This window comes from Triticum aestivum, chromosome 3A (genome assembly GCF_018294505.1).
Source record: "Triticum aestivum cultivar Chinese Spring chromosome 3A, IWGSC CS RefSeq v2.1, whole genome shotgun sequence".
Taxonomy (NCBI): Eukaryota; Viridiplantae; Streptophyta; class Magnoliopsida; order Poales; family Poaceae; genus Triticum; species Triticum aestivum.
Window position 1 is genome coordinate 653,459,348 of NC_057800.1, and position 13,832 is coordinate 653,473,179.

Genomic DNA, 13,832 nt, shown 5'->3' on the forward strand with positions numbered 1-13,832 from the left:
GTAGTTCTTCCAAAGTCTACACTTTGTTTTCATACATGGATCCTCTCTCGGGTTTTATGGCCTTGAGCCATTTATCGGAATCCGGGCCCACCATCGCTTCTCCATAGCTCGTAGGTTCATTGTTGTCTAGCAACATGACTTCCAAGACAGGATTACGTACCACTCTGAAGTAGTACGCATCCTTGTCATCCCACGAGGTTTGGTAGTGACTCAATCCGAAGTTTCATGATCACTATCATAAGCTTCCACTTCAGTTGGTGTACGTGCCACAGGAACAACTTCCTGTGCCCTGCTACACACTTGTTGAAGTGACGGTTCAATAACCTCATCAAGTCTCCACCATCCTCCCACTCAACTTTTCGAGAGAAACCTTTCCTCGAAAAAGGACCCGATTCAAGAAACAATCCCTATTGCTTTCGGATCTGAATTAGGAGGTATACTCAACTGTTTTGGGTGTCCTATGAAGATGCATTTTATCTGCTTTGGGTTCGAGCTTATCAACCTGAAACCTTTTCACATAAGCGTCGCAGCCCCAAACTTTCAAGAAACGACAACTTAGGTTTCTCCAAACCATACGGTGTCGTCTCAACGAAATTATGTGGTGCCCTATTTAAAGTGAATGTGGTTGTCTCTAATGCCTAACCCATGAACGATAGTGGTAACTCGATAAGAGACATCATGGTATGCACCATATCCAATAGGGTGCAACTATGACGTTTGGACACACCATCACACTATGGTGTTCCAGGCTGTATCAGTTGTGAAACAATTTCTACAATGTCTTAATTCTGTGCCAAACTCGTGATTCAGATATTCATCTCTATGATCATATCATAGATCTTTTATCCTCTTGTCACGACGATCTTTCAACTTCACACTGAAATTACTTGAACCTTTCAATAATTCAGACTCGTGATTCATCAAGTAAATATACTCAACATCTACTCGAATCATCTATGAAGTAAGAACATAACGATATTCACTGCATGCCTCAGCACTCATTGGACTGCACACATCAAAATGTGTTACTTCCAACAAGTTGCTATCTTGTTCCATCTTACTGAAAACGAGGCTTTTCAGTCATCTTGCCCATGTGGTATGATTTGCATGTCCCAAGTGATTCAAAATCAAGTGAGTCAAAACGGTCCATTTGCATGGAGTTTCTTCATGCATATACACCAATAGACATGGTTCGCATGTCTCAAACTTTTCAAAAATGAGTGAGCCCAAAGATCCATCAATATGGAGCTTCTTCATGCGTTTTATACCGATATGACTTACGTGGCAGTGCCACAAGTAGGTGGTACTATCATTACTATCTTTTGGCATGAACATGTGTATCACTACGATCGAGATTTAATAAACCATTCATTTTAGGTGTAAGACCATTGAAGGTATTATTCAAATAAACAGAGTAACCATTATTCTCCTTAAATGAATAACTGTATTGCGATAGACGTAATCCAATCATGTCTATGCTCAACGCAAACACCAAATAACAATTATTTAGGTCTAACACCAATCTCTTTGGTAGAGGGAGCGTGCGATGCTTGATCATATCAAGCTTGGAAAAACTTCCAACACATATCGTCAGCTCACCTTTAGCTAGTCTCCGTTTATTCCGTAGCCTTTTGTTTCGAGTTACTAACACTTAGCAACCGAACCGGTATCTAATACCCTGGTGCTACTAGGAGTACTAGCAAAGTACACATTAACACAATGTATATCCAATATACTTCTATCGACCTTGCCAGCCTTCTTATCTACCAAATATCTAGGGTAATTCTGCTCTAGTGGTTGTTCCCCTTATTACAGAAGCACTTAGTCTCGGGTTTGGGTTCTACCTTGGGTTTCTTCACTAGAGCAGCAGCTGATTTGCCGTTTCATGAAGTATCCCTTCTTGCCCTTGCCCTTCTTGAAACTAGTGGTTTCACCAACCATCAACAATTGATGCTCCTTCTTGATTTCTACTTTCGCGGTGTCAAACATCGCGAATACCTCAAGGATCATCATATCTATCCCTAATATGTTATAGTTCATCACGAAGCTCTAACAGCTTGGTGGCAATGACTTTGAAGAACCATCACTGTCTTATCTGGAAGATCAACTCCCACTCGATTCAAATGATTGTTGTACTCAGACAATCTGAGCACAAGCTCAACAATTGAGCTTTTCTCCTTAGTTTGCAGGTTAAGAAAGTCATCGGAGGTCTTATACCTCTTGACATGGGCACGAGCCTGAAATCCCAATTTCAGCCCTCAAAACATCTCATATGTTTCGTGATGTTTCAAAATGTCTTTGGTGCCTCAACTCTAAACCGTTTAACTGAACTATCACGTAGTTATCAAAACGTGTATGTCAGATGTTCGCAACAACCACAGACAACGTTCGAGGTTCAGCACACTGAGCGGTGCATTAAGGACATAAGCCTTCTATGAAGCAATGAGGACAATCCTCAGTTTACGGACCTAGTCCGCATAATTGCTACTATCAACTTTCAACTAATTTTTTTCTAGGAACATATCTAAACAGTAGAACTATAGCGTGAGCTACGACATAATTTGCAAAAACCTTTTGACTATGTTCAGGATACTTAAGTTCATCTTATGAACTCCCACTCAGATAGACATCCCTCTAGTCATCTAAGTGATTACATGATCCGAGTCAAACTAGGCCGTGTCCGATCATCACGTGAGACGGACTAGTCATCATCGGTGAACATCTTCATGTTGATCGTATCTTCTATACGACTCATGTTCGACCTTTCGGTCTCCGTGTTCCGAGGCCATGTCTGTACATGCTAGGCTCGTCAAGTTAACCCTAAGTGTTTCGCGTGTGTAAATCTGTCTTACACCCGTTGTATGTGAACGTTAGAATCTAACACCCGATCATCACGTGGTGCTTCGAAACACGAACTGTCGCAACGGTGCACAGTTAGGGGAGAACACTTCTTGAAATTGTTGTAAGGGATCATCTTATTTACTACCGTGGTTCTAAGCAAATAAGATGTATAAACATGATAAACATCACATGCAATCAAATAGTGACATGATATGGCCATCATCACTTTGCTCCTTTTGATCTCCATATTCGGGGCTCCATGATCATCATCGTCACTGGCATGACACCATGATCTCCATCATCATGATCTCCATCATCGTGTCTTCATGAAGTTGCCTCGCCAACTATTACTTCTACTACTATGGCTAACGGTTAGCAATAAAGTAAAGTAATTACATGACGTTTAAGTTGACACGCAGGTCACAAATAAATAAAGACAACTCCTATGGCTCCTGCCGGTTGTCATACTCATCGACATGCAAGTCGTGATTCCTATTACAAGAACATGATCAATCTCATACATCACATATATCATTCATCACATCCTTTTTGGCCATATCACATCACATAGTATACCCTGCAAAAACAAGTTAGACGTCCTCTAATTGTTGTTTGCATGTTTTATGTGGCTGCTATGGGTTTCTAGCAAGAACGTTTCTTACCTACGCATGAACCACAACGTGATATGCCAATTGCTATTTACCCTTCATAAGGACCCTTTTCATCGAATCCGATCCGACTAAAGTGGGAGAGACAGACACCCGCCAGCCACCTTATGCAACTAGTGCATGTTTGTCGGTGGAACCGGTCTCACGTAAGCGTACGTGTAAGGTTGGTCCGGGCCACTTCATCCCACGATGCCGCCGAATCAAGATAAGACTAGTAACGGCAAGCATATTGAACAATATCGACGCCCACCACTACTTTGTGTTCTACTCGTGCAAAGAATCTACGCAATAGACCTAGCTCTGATACCACTGTTGGGGAACGTAGCAGAAATTCAAAAAATTTCCTACGTGTCACCAAGATCTATCTATGGAGAGACCAGCAACGAGGGGAAGGAGAGTGCATCTACATACCCTTGTAGATCGCTAAGTAGAAGCGTTCAAGTGAACGGGGTTGATGGAGTCGTACTCGTCGTGATTTAGATCACCGATGATCCTAGTGCCGAACGGACGGCACCTCCGCATTCAACACACGTACAGCTCGACGATGTCTCCCACGCCTTGATCCAGCAAGGAGAGAGGGAGAGGTTGAGGAAGACTCCATCCAGCAGCAGCACAACGGCGTGGTGGTGATGGAGGAGCGTGGCAATCCTGCAGGGCTTCGCCAAGCACCTACGGGAGAGGAGGAGGTGTCACGGGAGGGAGGGAGGCGCCAAGGGCTCAGGTATGGATGCCCTCCCTCCCCTCCACTATATATAGGGGCAGGGGAGAGGGGGGAGGCGCAGCCTTGCCCCTTCCTCCAAGGAAGGGGTGCGGCTAAGAAGGGGGGAGGAGTCCATCCTCCCCAAGGCACCTCGGAGGTGCCTTCCCCCTTTAGGACTCTCCCCTTTTTCCTATATCTTGGCGCATGGGCCTCTAGGAGCTGGTGCCCTTGGCCCATGTAGGCCAAGGCGCACCCCCTACAGCCCATGTGGCCCCCGGGGCAGGTGGCCCCACCCGGTGGGCCCCCGGGACCCTTCCGGTGGTCCCGGTACAATACCGATGACCCCGAAACTTGTCCCGATGGCCGAAACAGGACTTCCTATATATAAATCTTTACCTCCGGACCATTCCGGAACTCCTCGTGACGTCCGGGATCTCATCCGGGACTCCGAACAACATTCGGTAACCACATACAAACTTCCTTTATAACCCTAGCGTCATCGAACCTTAAGTGTGTAGACCCTACGGGTTCGGGAGACATGTAGTCATGACCGAGATGTTCTCCGGTCAATAACCAACAGCGGGATCTGGATACCCATGTTGGCTCCCACATGTTCCACGATGATCTCATCGGATGAACCACGATGTCAAGGACTCAATCAATCCCGTATACAATTCCCTTTGTCTAGCGGTATGGTACTTGCCCGAGATTCGATCGTCGGTATACCGATACCTTGTTCAATCTCGTTACCGGCAAGTCTCTTTACTCGTTCCGTAACACATCATCCCGTGATCAACCCCTTGGTCACATTGTGCACATTATGATGATGTCCTACCGAGTGGGCCCAGAGATACCTCTCCGTTTACACGGAGTGACAAAATCCCAATCTCGATTCGTGCCAACCCAACAGACACTTTCAGAGATACCCGTAGTGTACCTTTATAGCCACCCAGTTACGTTGTGACATTTGGCACACCCAAAGCACTCCTACGGTATCCGGGAGTTGCACAATCTCATGGTCTAAGGAAATGATACTTGACATTAGAAAAGCTTTAGCATACGAACTACGATCTTTGTGCTAGGCTTAGGAGTGGGTCTTGTCCATCACATCATTCTCCTAATGATGTGATCCCGTTATCAACGACATCCAATGTCCATGGTCAGGAAACCGTAACCATCTATTGATTAACGAGCTAGTCAACTAGAGGCTTACTAGGGACATGGTGTTGTCTATGTATCCACACATGTATCTGAGTTTCCTATCAATACAATTCTAGCATGGATAATAAACGATTATCATGAACAAGGAAATATAATAATAATCAATTTATTATTGCCTCTAGGGCATATTTCCAATAGAGGGGCTGCGCCCCCACCTAGGGTTCCCTCCCTAGGGGTGGCGGCAGCCCCCAGATCCCATCTGGGAGGCGGCCAAGGGGGAGAGAGAGGGGGGCGCACCTAGGGTGGGCCTTAGGGCCCATCTGCGCCTAGGGTTTGCCCCCTCTCCTCTTGAGGACGCCTTGGGCCTTGGTGGGAGGCGCCCCAGCCCACCTAGGGGCTGGTCCCTTCCCACTATTGGCCCATGTAGGCCTCCGGGGCTGGTGGCCCCACCTGGTGGACCCCCGGACCCCTCCGGTGGTCCCGGTACACTACCGGTGATGCCCGGAACACTTCCGGTGGCCAAAACCATACTTCCTATATATTAATCTTTACCTTCGGACCATTCCGAAACTCCTCGTGACGTCTGGGAACTCATCCGAGACTCCGAACAACATTCGGTAACCGCGTACATACTTTCCCTATAACCCTAGCATCATCGAACCTTAAGTGTGTAGACCCTACGGGTTCGTGAGTCTTGCAGACATGGCCGAGACAACTCTCTGGTCAATAACCAACAGCGGGATCTGGATACCCATGTTGGCTCCCACATGCTCCACGATGATCTCATCGGATGAACCATGATGTCAAGGACTTAATCAATCCCGTATACAATTCCCTTTGTCTAGCGGTACGATACTTGCCCGAGGTTCGATCGTCGGTATCCCGATACCTTGTTCAATCTCGTTACTGGTAAGTCTCTTTACTCGTTCTGTAACACATCATCCCATGATCAACTCCTTGGTCACATTGTGCACATTATGATGATGTCCTATCGAGTGGGCCCAGAGATACCTCTCCGTTTACACGGAGTGACAAATCCCAGTCTCGATATTTGCCAACCCAACAGACACTTTCGGAGATACCTGTAATGTACCTTTATAGCCACCTAGTTACGTTGTGACGTTTGGCACACCCAAAGCACTCCTACGGTATCCGGGAGTTGCACAATCTCATGGTCTAAGGAAATGATACTTGACATTAGAAAATCTTTAGCAAACGAACTACACGATCTTTGTGCTAGGCTTAGGATTGGGTCTTGTCCATCACATCATTCTCCTAATGATGTGTTCCCATTATCAACGACATCCAATGTCCATGGTCAGGAAACCGTAACCATCTATTGATCAACGAGCTAGTCAACTAGAGGCTTACTAGGGACATGGTGTTGTCTATGTATCCACACATGTATCTGAGTTTCCTATCAATACAATTCTAGCATAGATAATAAACGATTATCATGAACAATGAAATATAATAATAATAACTAATTTATTATTGCCTCTAGGGCATATTTCCAACAGTCTCCCACTTGCACTAAAGTCAATAATCTAGTTCACATCGCCATGTGATTAACACTCACAGGTCACATCGCCATGTGACCAACATCCAAGAGTCTACTAGACTCAATGATCTAGTTCACATCACTATGTGATAAACACTCAAAGAGTTTTGGGTTTGATCATGTTATGCTTGTGAGAGAGGTTGTAGTCAACGGGTCTTGCCATATTCAGATCCCTATGCATTTCACAAAACTTTATATCGTAGATGCTGCTACCACGTTCCACTTGGAGCTATTCCAAATTGTTGCTCCATTATACATATCCGGTATCTCTACTCAGAGCTATCCGGATAGGTGTTAAGCTTGCATCGATGTAACTCTTTACGTCGAACTCTTTATCACCTCTATAACCGAGAAACATTTCCTTATTCCTCTAAGGATAATTTTTGACCGCTATCCGGTGATCTACTCCTAGATCACCTTTGTACCCTCTTGCCAGACATGTGGCAAGGCACACATCAGGTGCGGTACTTCAGCATGGCATACCGTATAGAGCCTATGACACAAGCATAGGGGACGACCTTCGTCCTTTCTTATGCCGTGGTCAAGCTTTGAGTCTTACTCAACTTCACACCTTACAACTCAGGTAAGAACCCCTTCTTTGACTGATCTATTTTGAACTCTTTCAAAAACATGTCAAGGTGTGCGTTCTTTGAAAGTATCATCAGGCGTCTTGATCTATTTCTATAGATCTTGATGCCCAATATGTAGGCAGCTTTATCCAGGTCTTCCTTTGAAAATCACTCTTTCAAACAACCGTTTATGCTTTCCAGAAATTCTACATTATTTCAGATCAACAATATGTCATCCACATATACTTATTAGAAATGTTGTACTGCTCCCACTCACTTTCTTGTAAATACAAGTTTCTAGCAAACATTGTATAAACCTAAAAGCTTTGATCACTCCATCAAAACATATATTCCGTTTCCGAGATGCTTGCTCTAGTCCATAGAAGGATTGCTGGAGCTAGCATACCTTTTAGCATTCTTAGGATCGTCAAAACCTTTTATTGTATCACATACAAATTTTCTTACGAAAACTGGTAAGAAAACTTGTTTTGACATCCATCTGTAAGATTTCATAATCGAAAAATACAGCTAATGCTAACATGATTCCGACGGACTTAAGCATCGCTACGGGTGAGAAATTCTCATCGTAGTCAACTCCTTGAACTTGTGAAAAGACTCTTTCCCACAAGTCGAGCTTCATAGACGGTAACATTACCACCCACGTCCGTCTTCTTCTTAAAGATTCATTTATCTCTATGGCTTGCCGATCATCGGGCAAGTCCACCAAAGTCCATCCTTTGTTCTGATATATGGATCCTATCTCGGATTTCATGGCTTCTAACCATTTGTCGGAATACGGGCCCACCATCGCTTCTCCATAGATCGTAGGTTCATTGTTGTCTAACAACATGATATCTAAGACAGGATTACCGTACCACTTAGGAGTAGTACATATCCTTGTCGACCTACGAGGTTCGATAGCAACTTGATCCGAAGCTTCATGATCACTATCATTAACTTCCTATTCAACAGACGTATGCGCCACAGAAAACATCTTTCTGTGTTGTGTCACTCTCTGGTTGAAGTAAAGGTTCGACAACCTCATCAAGTTCTATCTTCCTCCCACTCAATTCTTTCGAGAGAAACTTCTTCTCGAGAAAGGACCCGTTCTTAGCGACAAACAATTTGCCCTTGGATCTGAGATAGAAGGTATACCCAACTGTCACCCTTGGGTATCCTATGAAGATGTGTTTGTCCGCTTTGGTTCGAGCTTCTCCGGCTGAAGCCTTAAGCATCGCAGCCCCAAACATTAAGAAACGACAACTTTGGTTTCTTGCCAAACCATATTCTTACGACGTCGTCTCAACGGACTTAGATGGTGTCCTATCTAAAGTGAATGCAGCTGTCTCTAACGCATAACCTCAAAATGAAAAGGTAGATTGGTAAGAGACATCATAGATCGCACCATATCTCATAGGGTTCGATTACGACGTCCGGACACACCATTACCTTGTGGTGTTCTAGGTGGCTTCAACTGTGAAACAATTCCACAATGTCTTAAGTGATTGCCAAACTCATAACTCAGAAAATCCCCCTTTGATCAGATCGTAGGAACATGATCTTATTGTTATGATGATTCTTAACTTCACTCTGGAATCGCTTGAACTTTTCAAATGTTTCAGACATGTGCTTCATTAAGTAGATATACCTATATCTACCCAAATCGTCAGTGAAGATGAGAAAATAGCGATATCCACCGCACGCTACAATTCTCATTGGATCACACGCATCAGCATGCATGATTTCCAACAAGTCACTTGCCCGTTTCATTGTACCTGAAAACGGGGTCTTAGTCATCCTGCCCATGAGGCATGGCTCGCATGTGTCAAGTGATTCAAAATCAAGTGACTCCAAACATCCATCGACATGGAGTTTCTTCATGCATCTTACGCCAATATGACCTAAGCGGCAGTGCCACGAGAAAGTAGTACTATCATTATTAACTCTACATCTTTTGGCGTGAACATGTGTATTACCACGACCGAGATTCAGTGAACCATTCACATAGGGTGCATGACCATGAAAGGTATCATTCATGTAAACAGAATAACCATTATTCTCTAACTTAAATGAATGACTGTATTGCAATGAACATGATCTAATCATATTCATGCTCAACGCAGACACCTGATAACATTTATCTAGGTTCAATACTAATCGCGAAGGCAGATGGAGCGTGCGATGGTGATCTCATCAACTTTGGAAACACTTCCAACACACATCGTCACCTCGCCCTCAGCCAGTCTCCGTTTAGTCCGTAGCTTTTGCTTCAGGTCACCAATAATAGAAACTGAACCGGTATCCAATACCCCGGTGCTACCAGGAGTACTAGTGAGGTACACATTAATAACACGTATATACTTTGTTGAAGTTTTCAGCCTTCTTATCTACCATGCATTTGGGGTAATTCCGCTACCAGTGACCGTTCCCCTTACAATAGAAGCACTTAGTCTCGGGTTTGGGTTCAACCTTGGGTTCCTTCACTGGAGCGGCAACTCGTTTGCCATCCATGAAGTTTCCCTTCTAGCCATTGCCCTTCTTGAAACCGGTGGTCTTGTTAAACCATCAACACTTGATGCTCCTTCTTGATTTCTACCTTTTGCGGTCTTAAGCACCGCGAACAGCTCCGGGATCAACTCCATCCCTTGCATGTCATAGTTCATCACGAAGATCTAGTAGCTTAGTGATAGTGTCTAGAGAACTCTATCAATCACTATCTTATCTGGAAGTTTAACTCCCACTTGATTTAAGTGATTGTAGCACCCAGACATTCTGAGCACATGCTCACTAGCTGAGCTATTCTCCTCCGTCTTGTTGGCAAAAGAACTTGTCATAGGTCTCACACCTCTCAACACGGGCATGAGCCTGAAATCCCAATTTCAGCTCTTGGAACATCTCGTATGTTCTATGGCGTTTAAAACGTCATTGGAATCCCGATTCTAAGCCGTAAAGTATGGTGCACTAGTCATCAGGACGTGTCTGTCAGGTGTTCACAACATCCACAGATGACGTTGTAGGGGTTTGCACATCGAGCGGTGCATCAAAGACGTAAGCCTTCTGTGTAGCAGTGAGGACACTCCTCGGACTACGGACCCAGTCCGCATCATTGCTTACAATATCTTTCAACTTAATATTTTTCTAGGAACGTATTGAAACAGGGAGCTACAACGTGAGCTATTTATCTACAACATATTTGCAAAGACAATTTAGACTATGTTCATGATAATTGAGTTCATCTAATGAACTCCCACTCAGATAGACATCCCTCTAGTCATCTAAGTGAAACATGATCCGAGTCAACTAGGCCGTGTCCGATCATCATGTGAGACGGACTAGTCAACATCGATGAACATCTTCATGTTGATCGTATCTTCTATACGACTCATGCTCGACCTTTCGGTCTTCCGTGTTCCGAGGCCATGTCTGTACATGCTAGGCTCGTCAAGTCAACCTAAGTGTTTTTGCTGTGTAACTCTGGCTTACACCCGTTGTATTCGAACATTAGAATCTATCACACCCGATCATCACGTGGTGCTTCAAAACGACGAACCTTCGCAACGGTGCACAGTTAGGGGGAACACTTTTCTTGAAATTTTAGTGAGGGATCATCTTATTTAAGCTACCGTCGTTCTAAGCAAATAAGATGTAAAACATGATAAACATCACATGCAATCAAATAGTGACATGATATGGCCAATATCATTTTGCTCCTTTTGATCTCCATCTTCGGGGCTCCATGATCATCGTTGTCACCGGCATGACACCATGATCTCCATCATCATGATCTCCATCATCGTGTCTTCTTGAAGTTGTCTCGTCATCTATTACTTCTACTACTATGGTTAACGCTTTAGCAATAAAGTAAAGTAATTACATGACGTTTATGTTGACACGCAGGTCATAAATAAATTAAGACAACTCCTATGGCTCCTGCCGGTTGTCATACTCATCGACATGCAAGTCGTGATTCCTATTACAAGAACATGATCAATCTCATACATCACATATATCATTCATCACATCCTTTCGGCCATATCACATCACACGGCATATGCTGCAAAAACAAGTTAGACGTCCTCTAATTGTTGTTGCAAGTTTTTACGTGGCTGCTATAGGTTTATAGCAAGAACGTTTCTTACCTATGCGAAAACCACAACGTGATATGCCAACTTCTATTTACCCTTCATAAGGACCCTTTTCATCGAATCCGATCCGACTAAAGTGGGAGAGACAGACACCCGCTAGCCACCTTATGCAACTAGTGCATGCTAGTCGGTGGAACCAGTCTCACGTAAGAGTACGTGTAAGGTCGGTCCGGGCTGCTTCATCCCACGATGCCGCCGAATCAAGATAAGACTAGTAACGGCAAGCAAATTGACAATATCCACGCCCACAACTGCTTTGTGTTCTACTCGTGCATAGAAACTACGCATAGACCTAGCTCATGATGCCACTGTTGGGGAACGTAGCAGAAATTCAAAATTTTCTACGCATCACCAAGATCAATCTATGGAGTAATCTAGCAACGAGGGGAAGGAGAGTGCATCTACATACCCTTGTAGATCGCTAAGCGGGAGCGTTCAAGTGAACGGGGTTGATGGAGTTGTACTCGTCGCGATCCAAATCACCGATGATCCTAGCGCCGAACGGACGGCACCTCCGTGTTCAACACACGTACAGCCCGGTGACGCCTCCTATGCCTTGATCCAGCAAGGGGAGAAGGAGAGGTTGGGGAAGACTCCATCCAGCAGCAGCACGACGGCGTGGTGGTTGTTGGGGATATTACTACTGGGCATAAACCGGCCTACCTGGGCCGGATTAACTCCATCAGTAGTTCAAAGGTGTTAAAGCCCAAAGAGGCAGATAAAGGCCCAGGGCCCGTAGTCGGTTTACAACCTGTAGCCGTACATCAGCTTTGTGCATATACTTGTAATATAAGTTAGGAACAAGGAGAGACCAACCCGGATACGAGTATGAACCGGTGTTGGGACTCTCTGAACCGGCAGGCGTCACCCATGTATATAAGGGGACGACCCGGCGGCAGTTCAGGGACAACAGACAACAATTCGAGACATAGGCGAAGCTTATTTGCTCCCTAGTCATCGAAACACCCATCAATTCCATCACAACTAGAGGTAGGCTTTACCTTCATTGAAGGGGCCGAACTAGTATAAACTCTCTTGCGTTCTTGTGTCCGCTTTAACCCCTTCAAGCTAACCCGTAGCGATGGCTCCACGACTAAGTCCTTTCAATAGGACATCTGCCCTGACAAAACCACGACAGTTGGCGCCCACCGTGGGGCTATCGCATGATGGTTTCCGGTTCTTGGAGGGCCGCTTTGAAGGACTCGAGGGCTACGCTGTAGGCCGGATGACTAAGAGTCGTCACGGCAAACTCTACATCGATGATGCAGGCTGGGGCCCCGAGGCCGGCTCAATTGAGTACGGGTACCGGGTCCCCTTTGGTAGCATTCATGTTTTCATTGGCAAGATCGGTGAACCGGGCCCTGAGCCGGACATCTGCATCGACCTCGTCGAGACAGCTCAGCGTACGCGGTCCGCCCGGGTTAAACCGGCCATGAAGCGTGCCTTCGTGGGAATGATCCATGGAGGGAGTTATGAGGATGGATCGGAGCTTCGCGGGGCGACTGCCATTCGTTCCGGTGACAAATCTTCGACCGAAGAAACCGAATCTCTTTATCAACTACAAGATGGCCGGATTGGGAGCTGTTCCGATGGCGACAGTATTCCGGACCCCTCTGATCCGCCCAACCGGTTTGGAATATTCATGGCCGGAACACAAGCAGCGCTACATTCTTCGACAGCTGCGGCAACGATTTTCGGTTCAACAGCAGCAACGGCCGCTGGGGCAGGAGGCCCTGTGCGCCCACTGGCTCAGGTTCTATCAGAGCTATTTGATGCGTTGGATGTGCTTATGGCGGAAGTTAATCCGCCAGATCACGACGTTCACAATACGGAGGTTGCAAAGGTAAAGGAATAGATCACCCAGGCCAAGGCGGATCTGGCGGCTGAGGACACCGGGATGGCCGCAGAACGGGCTGCTTTAGACGCACAGGCCTACAGGATTATGTTAGACCAGAACGCATCACATGAAGTCATGAGAAGGAAGCATCGATCCCGCTTACCTCCGGTTTTCGAGGCCAGAGACCTTTTCAACACTCTAGGGCCAAGAGCCGGCAATCCGCTGGAGGGGAACCGGGCAGAAGCCCCTGGGATCGGTGCACCGGTTCAGCCTCGTCAGATCAACCCACCTCGTCAAAACATCGTTATACCTCAGGATGCTTTAACACCTCCGGGTCACTACTCCAACCC